This window comes from Calliopsis andreniformis, unplaced genomic scaffold (assembly GCF_051401765.1).
Source record: "Calliopsis andreniformis isolate RMS-2024a unplaced genomic scaffold, iyCalAndr_principal scaffold0024, whole genome shotgun sequence".
In the NCBI taxonomy this organism is placed as follows: domain Eukaryota; kingdom Metazoa; phylum Arthropoda; class Insecta; order Hymenoptera; family Andrenidae; genus Calliopsis; species Calliopsis andreniformis.
In genome coordinates this window covers 8737760-8745668 of record NW_027480433.1, presented here as the reverse complement: position 1 = coordinate 8745668, position 7909 = coordinate 8737760, and positions in this window count along the sequence as shown.

Sequence of the window (7909 nt, the reverse complement as noted above, 5' to 3'; positions counted from 1 at the left end):
TTAGGGCCTTAGAAGTCAACGCCAGAAGCATTAAATACAATAAAAATACAACAGTTTTTCCATTGTATAACAGGAATTATTGCAACCAGTGTGGAAGTAATGGTCGTTCCTACGTTACGGGCAACCTAGGCTTCACTCTAGGGCGTAACTCCACCACATCTAATAGCTATAGACTTAGAAGTCAACGCCAGAAGCATAAAATACGATATAAATACAACAGGTTTTCCATCGTATCAAACGAATAATTGCAACCAGTGTGAAAGTAATGGTCATTTCTACGTTCCGGGCAACCTAGGCGTCACTCTAGGGCGTTGCTCCACCTCATCTAATAGCTGCGGCCTTTGAAGTCAACGCCAGAAGCATAAAATCCGATATAAATACAACAGCGTTTCAATCGTATAGAACGAATAATTGCAACCAGTGTGAAAGTAATGGTCATTTCTACGTTCCGGGCAACCTAGGCGTCACTCTAGGGCGTTGCTCCACCACATCTAATAGCTACGGCCTTAGATGTCATCGCCAGAAGCATAAAATACAATATAAATACAACAGCTACTCCATCGTATAAAATTAATAATTGTAAACAGTGTGAAAGTAATGGTCATTTCTACGTTCCGGGCAACCTAGGCCTCACTCTAGGGCGTTGCTCCACCAGATCGAATAGCCACGACCTTAGAAGTCAACGCCACAAGCATAAAATACAATAAAAATACAACAGTTTTTCCATTGCATAACAGGAATTATTGCAACCAGTGTGAAAGTAATGGTCTTTTCTACGTTACGGGCAACCTAGGCTTCACTCTATGGGCGTTACTCCACCACATCTAATAGCTACGGACTCAGAAGACAACGCCAGAAGCATGAAACACGATATAAATACAACAGCTTTTCCATCGTATAAAACGAATAATTGCAACCAGTCTGAAAGTTATGGACATTTCTATATTCCGAGCAACCTAGGCCTCACTCTAGGGCGTTGCTCCACCAGATCGAATAGTTAGGGCCTTAGAAGTCAACGCCAGAAGCATAAAATACAATAAAGATGCAACAGCTTTTCCATCGTATAAAATGAATAGCTGCAAACAGTGTGAAAGTAATGGTCACTTCTACGTTCCGGGCAACCTAGGCTTCACTCTAGGGCGTCGATCCACCAGATCGAATAGCTACGGACTTAGAATTCAACGCCAAAAGCATAAAATACAAGAAAAATACAACAGTCTTTCCATCGTATAACAGGAATAATTGCAGCCAGTGTGGAAGTAATGGTCATTTCTACGTTCCGGGCAAACTAGGCGTCACTCTAGGGCGTTGCTCGACCACATCTAATAGCTACGGCCCTAGAAGTCAACGCCAGAAGCATAGAATACACTAAAGATGCAACAGCTTTTCCATCGAATAAAATGAATAATTGCAAACAGTCTGAAGGTAATGGTCATTTCTACGTTCCGGCAACCTAGGCTTCACTCTATTGCGTTGCTCCACCAGATAGAACAGCTACGGCCCTAGAAGTCGACGCCTGAAGCATAAAATGCAATAAAAATACAACAGTTTTTTCATCGTATAACAGGAATGATTGCAACAAGCGTGAAAGTAATGGTCATTTCTACGTTCCGGGCATCCTAGGTTTCACTCTAGGGCGTTGATCCAGCAGAGGGAATAGATAGGGACTTAGAAATCAGCCCCAGAAGGATAAAATACAATATAAGTACAACAGTTTTTCCATCGTATAAAATGAATAATTGCAAACATTGTGAAAGTAATGGTCATTTCTACGTTCCGGGCAACCTCAGCTTCACTCTAGGGCGTTGCTCCACCGGATCGAATAGCCAGGACCTTAGAAGTCAACGCCAGAAGCATAAAATACAATAAAAATACAACAGTTTTTCCATTGTATAACAGGAATGATTGTAACCAGTGTGAAAGTAATGGTCTTTTCTGCGTTACGGCAACCTCGGCTTCACTCTAGGGCGTTACTCCACCACATCTAATAGCTGCAGACTTAGAAGTCAACGCCAGAAGCATAAAATACGATATAAATACAACAGCTTTTCCATCGTATAAAATGAATAATTGCAACCAGTGTGAAAGTTATGGACATTTCTACATTCCGAGCAACCTAGGCCTCACTCTAGGGCGTTGCTAAACCAGATCGAATAGTTAGGGCATTAGAAGTCAACGCCAGAAGCATAAAATAGAATAAAGATGCAACAGCTTTTCCATCGCATAAAATGGATAGTTGCAAACAGTGAGAAAGTAATGGTCATTTCTACGTTCCGTGCAACCTAGGCTTCACTCTAGGGCGTCGGTCCACCAGATCGAATAGCTACGGAATTAGAATTCAACGTCAAAGGCATAAAATACATTAAAAATACAACAGTTTTTCCATCGTATAACAGGAATAATTGCAACCAGTGTGAAAGTAATGGTCATTTCTACGTTCCGGATAACCTACGTTTCAATCTAGGGCGTCGATCTACCAGAGGCAATAGTTAGGGACTTAGAAATCAGCGCCAGAAGGATAAAATACAATATAAGTACAACAGTTTTTCCATCGTATAACAGGAATAATTGCAACCAGTGTGAAAGTAATGGTCATTTCTACGTTCCGGACAACCTAGGCTTCACTCTAGGGCGTCGATCCACCAGATCGAATAGCTACAGACTTAGAATTCAACGCCAAAAGCATAAAATACAATAAAAATACAACAGTTTTTCAATCGTATAACAGGAATAATTGCAACCAGTGTGAAGGTAATGGTCATTTCTACGTTCCGGGCAACCTAGGCTTCACTCTAGGGCGTTGTTCCACCAGATCGAATAGCCAGGACGTTAGAAGTCAACGCCAGAAGCATAAAATACAATAAAAATACAACAGTTTTTCCATTGCATAACAGGAATTATTGCAACCAGTGTGAAAGTTATGGACATTTCTATATTCCGAGCAACCTAGGCCTCACTCTAGGCCGTTGCTCCACCAGATCGAATAGTTAGGGCCTTAGAAGTCAACGCCAGAAGCATAAAATACAATAAAGATGCAACGGCTTTTCCATCGTATAAAATGAATAGTTGCAAACAGTGTGAAAGTAATGGTCACTTCTACGTTCCGGGCAACCTATGCTTCACTCTAGGGCGTCGATCCACCAGAACGAATAGCTACGGACTTAGAATTCAACGCCAAAAGCATAAAATACAAGAAAAATACAACAGTCTTTCCATCGTATAACAGGAATAATTGCAACCAGTGTGGAAGTAATGGTCATTTCCACGTTCCGGGCAAACTAGGCGTTACTCTAGGGGTTGCTCGACCACATCTAATAGCTACGGCCTTAGAAGTCAACGCCAGAAGCATAAAATAGAATAAAGATGCAACAGCTTTTCCATCGTATAAAATGAATAGTTGCAAACAGTGAGAAAGTAATGGTCATTTCTACGTTCCGTGCAACCTAGGCTTCACTCTAGGGCGTCGATCCACCAGATCGAATAGCTACGGACTTAGAATTCAACGTCAAAAGCATAAAATACATTAAAAATACAAAAGTTTTTCCATCGTATAACAGGAATAATTGCAACCAGTGTGAAAGTAATGGTCATTTCTACGTTCCGGATAACCTACGTTTCAATCTAGGGCGTCGATCTACCAGAGGCAATAGCTAGGGACTTAGAAATCAGTGCCAGAAGGATAAAATACAATATAAGTACAACAGTTTTTCCATCGTATAAAATGAATTATTGCAAACATTGTGAAAGTAATGATCATTTCTGCGTTACGGGCAACCTAGGCTTCACTCTAGGGCGTTACTCCACCACATCTAATAGCTACGGACTTAGAAGTCAACGCCAGAAGCATAAAATACGATATAAATACAACAGCTCTTCCATCGTATAAAACGAATAATTACAACCAGTGTGAAAGTTATGGACATTTCTACATTCCGAGCAACCCAGGCCTCACTCCAGGACGTTGCTCCACCAGATCGAATAGTTAGGGCCTTAGAAGTCAACGCCAGAAGCATTAAATACAATAAAAATACAACAGTTTTTCCAGTGTATAACAGGAATTATTGCAACCAGTGTGGAAGTAATGGTCGTTCCTACGTTACGGGCAACCTAGGCTTCCCTCTAGGGCGTTACTCCACCACATCTAATAGCTATAGACTTAGAAGTCAACGCCAGAAGCATAAAATACGATATAAATACAACAGGTTTTCCATCGTATCAAACGAATAATTGCAACCAGTGTGAAAGTAATGGTCATTTCTACGTACCGGGCAACCTAGGCGTCACTCTAGGGCGTTGCTCCACCTCATCTAATAGCTACGGCCTTTGAAGTCAACGCCAGAAGCATAAAATCCGATATAAATACAACAGCGTTTCAATCGTATAGAACGAATAATTGCAACCAGTGTGAAAGTAATGGTCATTTCTACGTTCCGGGCAACCTAGGCGTCACTCTAGGGCGTTGCTCCACCACATCTAATAGCTACGGCCTTAGATGTCAACGCCAGAAGCATAAAATACAATATAAATACAACAGCTACTCCATCGTATAAAATTAATAATTGTAAACAGTGTGAAAGTAATGGTCATTTCTACGTTCCGGGCAACCTAGGCCTCACTCTAGGGCGTTGCTCCACCAGATCGAATAGCCACGATCTTAGAAGTCAACGCCACAAGCATAAAATACAATAAAAATACAACAGTTTTTCCATTGCATAACAGGAATTATTGCAACCAGTGTGAAAGTAATGGTCTTTTCTACGTTACGGGCAACCTAGGCTTCACTCTAGGGCGTTACTCCACCACATCTAATAGCTACGGACTCAGAAGACAACGCCAGAAGCATGAAATACGATATAAATACAACAGCTTTTCCATCGTATAAAACGAATAATTGCAACCAGTCTGAAAGTTATGGACATTTCTATATTCCGAGCAACCTAGGCCTCACTCTAGGGCGTTGCTCCACCAGATCGAATAGTTAGGGCCTTAGAAGTCAACGCCAGAAGCATAAAATACAATAAAGATGCAACAGCTTTTCCATCGTATAAAATGAATAGCTGCAAACAGTGTGAAAGTAATGGTCACTTCTACGTTCCGGGCAACCTAGGCTTCACTCTAGGGCGTCGATCCACCAGATCGAATAGCTACGGACTTAGAATTCAACGCCAGAAGCATAAAATACAAGAAAAATACAACAGTCTTTCCATCGTATAACAGGAATAATTGCAACCAGTGTGGAAGTAATGGTCATTTCTACGTTCCGGGCAAACTAGGCGTCACTCTAGGGCGTTGCTCGACCACATCTAATAGCTACGGCCTTAGAAGTCAACGCCAGAAGCATAGAATACACTAAAGGTGCAACAGCTTTTCCAACGAATAAAATGAATAATTGCAAACAGTGTGAAGGTAATGGTCATTTCTACGTTCCGGGCAACCTAGGCTTCAGTCTATGTCGTTCCTCCACCAGATCGAATAGCTAGGGACTTAGAATTCAACGCCAAAAGCATAAAATACAATAAAGATGCAACAGCTTTTCCATCGTATAAAATGAATAATTGCAAACAGTGTGAAAGTAATGGTCATTTCTACGTTCCGGGCAACCTAGGTTTCACTCTAGGGCGTTGATCCACCAGAGGGAATAGAAAGGGACTTACAAATCAGCGCCAGAAGGATAAAATACAATATAAGTACAACAGTTTTTCCATCGTATAAAATGAATAATTGCAAACATTGTGAAAGTAATGGTCATTTCTACGTTCCCGGTAACCTAGGCTTCACTCTAGGGCGTCGATCCACCAGATCGAATAGCTAGAGACTTAGAATTCAATGCCAGAAGTATAAGACACGATAAAAAAGAAACAGTTTTTCCATCGTATAACAGGAATAATAGCAACCAGCGTGAAAGTAATGGTCATTTCTACGTTCCGGGCAACCTAGGCTTCGCTCTAGGGCGTTGCTCCAACAGGTCGAATAGCTAGGGACTTAGAATTCAACGCCAAAAGCATAAAATACAATAAAGATGCAACAGCTTTTCCATCGTATAAAATGAATAATTGCAAACAGTGTGAAAGTAATGGTCATTTCTACGTTCCGGGCAACCTAGGCTTCACTCTATTGCGTTGCTCCACCCGATCGAACAGCTACGGCCCTAGAAGTCGACGCCTGAAGCATAAAATGCAATAAAAATACAACAGTTTTTTCATCGTGTAACAGGAATGATTGCAACAAGCGTGAAAGTAATGGTCATTTCTACGTTCCGGGCATCCTAGGTTTCACTCTAGGGCTTTGATCCAGCAGAGGGAATAGATAGGGACTTAGAAATCAGCCCCAGAAGGATAAAATACAATATAAGTACAACAGTTTTTCCATCGTATAAAATGAATAATTGCAAACATTGTGAAAGTAATGGTCATTTCTACGTTCCGGGCAACCTCAGCTTCACTCTAGGGCGTTGCTCCGCCGGATCGAATAGCCAGGACCTTAGAAGTCAACGCCAGAAGCATAAAATACAAGAAAAATACAACAGTCTTTCCATCGTATAACAGGAATAATTGCAACCAGTGTGGAAGTAATGGTCATTTCTACGTTCCGGGCAAACTAGGCGTTACTCTAGGGCGTTGCTCGACCACATCTAATAGCTACGGCCTTAGAAGTCAGCGCCAGAAGCATAGAATACACTAAAGATGCAACAGCTTTTTCATCGAATAAAATGAATAATTGCAAACAGTGTGAAGGTAATGGTCATTTCTACGTTCCGGGCAACCTAGGCTTCACTCTATGGCGTTGCTCCACCAGATCGTATAGCTAGGGACTTGGAATTCAACGCCAAAAGCATAAAATACAATAAAGATGCAACAGCTTTTCCATCGTATAACAGGAATAATTGCAACCAGTGTGAAAGTAATGGTCATTTCTACGTTCCGGATAACCTACGTTTCAATCTAGGGCGTCGATCTACCAGAGGCAATAGCTAGGGACTTAGAAATCAGCGCCAGAAGGATAAAATACAATATAAGTACAACAGTTTTTCCATCGTATAACAGGAATAATTGCAACCAGTGTGAAAGTAATGGTCATTTCTACGTTCCGGACAACCTAGGCTTCACTCTAGGGTTTCGATCCACCAGATCGAATAGCTACAGACTTAGAATTCAACGCCAAAAGCATAAAATACAATAAAAATACAACAGTTTTTCAATCGTATAACAGGAATAATTGCAACCAGTGTGAAGGTAATGGTCATTTCTACGTTCCGGGCAACCTAGGCTTCACTCTAGGGCGTTGTTCCACCAGATCGAATAGCCAGGACGTTAGAAGTCAACGCCAGAAGCAAAAAATACAATAAAAATACAACAGTTTTTCCATTGCATAACAGGAATTATTGCAACCAGTGTGAAAGTTATGGACATTTCTATATTCCGAGCAACCTAGGCCTCACTCTAGGGCGTTGCTCCACCAGATCGAATAGTTAGGGCCTTAGAAGTCAACGCCAGAAGCATAAAATACAATAAAGATGCAACGGCTTTTCCATGGTATAAAATGAATAGTTGCAAACAGTGTGAAAGTAATGGTCACTTCTACGTTCCGGGCAACCTAGGCTTCACTCTAGGGCGTCGATCCACCAGAACGAATAGCTACGGACTTAGAATTCAACGCCAAAAGCAAAAAATACAAGAAAAATACAACAGTCTTTCCATCGTATAACAGGAATAATTGCAACCAGTGTGGAAGTAATGGTCATTTCTACGTTCCGGGCAAAGTAGGCGTTACTCTAGGGCGTTGCTCGACCACATCTAATAGCTACGGCCTTAGAAGTCAACGCCAGAAGCATAGAATACACTAAAGATGTAACAGCTTTTCCATCGAATAAAATGAATAATTGCAAACAGTGTGAAGGTAATGGTCATTT